We start from the raw sequence: 1004 nt of genomic DNA, 5'->3' as shown, positions 1-1004 counted from the left end.
GTCTTTATATTTTCTTTCCCTCATTTACAATTAACACTGCTTTCTATCCACAATGTGATTTAGTGGCAACAAATGAGTCATATGAGAATAACATCCACTTTATTTGCACTTACAGGCTTCATTACACAAAATAAATCATTTATTTAAACATCGCCACAGACCTCCTGCTGTACTCCCACATACATACAACCACACTGGGGAGTGGGGATGGTGGCACTGTGGTCAGCATGTCATTCAACATCACCTACACAAGTCTCAAGTTAGCATGTCATTCTAAATAACATGTCTATTTCTCTAATTATCTCTATTGTCTCACATTCTAGACATCTCTAATTCTTTTAATACCTCTATTGCCTCTAATTCTCACAAATCACCTACAAAGGTCCAAGGTTATTCTAGGTTGTCTGAAAAATGACACATAACAGTCATTGATTAATATGTCATCCAAACTCACCTACTAATGTCATATGTTAGTATGTTTATATGTCATTCCAAATACAATAAATACAACTCTTAGGTTAGTATGTCATGCTGAATCACCAAACAACAGTCGTAGTTTACTATGTCACCTACAAACGCTACCATGTCGTCCAACACAAATATGATTAAGCTAAGTCATTATGTCACCCAAAATATTATCAACAACAGTCAGAGGTAGTATGTCGTCCAAAATCACCTAAAAAAGTCATAGGTTACTATGTCGTATAAAATATGATAAAAAAGTCATAGGTTAGTATGTCGTCCGAAATATGATAAAAAAGTCATCGGTTAGTATGTTGTATAAAATATGATAAAAAAGTCATAGGTTACTATCTCGTATAAAATATGATAAAAAAGTCATAGGTTAGTATGTCGTCCAAAATATGATAAAAAAGTCATAGGTTAGTATGTCGTCCAAAATATGATAAAAAAGTCATAGGTTAGTATGTCGTCCAAAATATGATAAAAAAGTCATAGGTTAGTATGTCGTCCAAAATATGATAAAAAAGTCATAGGTTAGTATG

The sequence above is a fragment of the Paralichthys olivaceus genome, chromosome 24, assembly GCF_024713975.1.
Source record: "Paralichthys olivaceus isolate ysfri-2021 chromosome 24, ASM2471397v2, whole genome shotgun sequence".
Taxonomy (NCBI): Eukaryota; Metazoa; Chordata; class Actinopteri; order Pleuronectiformes; family Paralichthyidae; genus Paralichthys; species Paralichthys olivaceus.
This window is presented reverse-complemented; position numbering follows the sequence as displayed.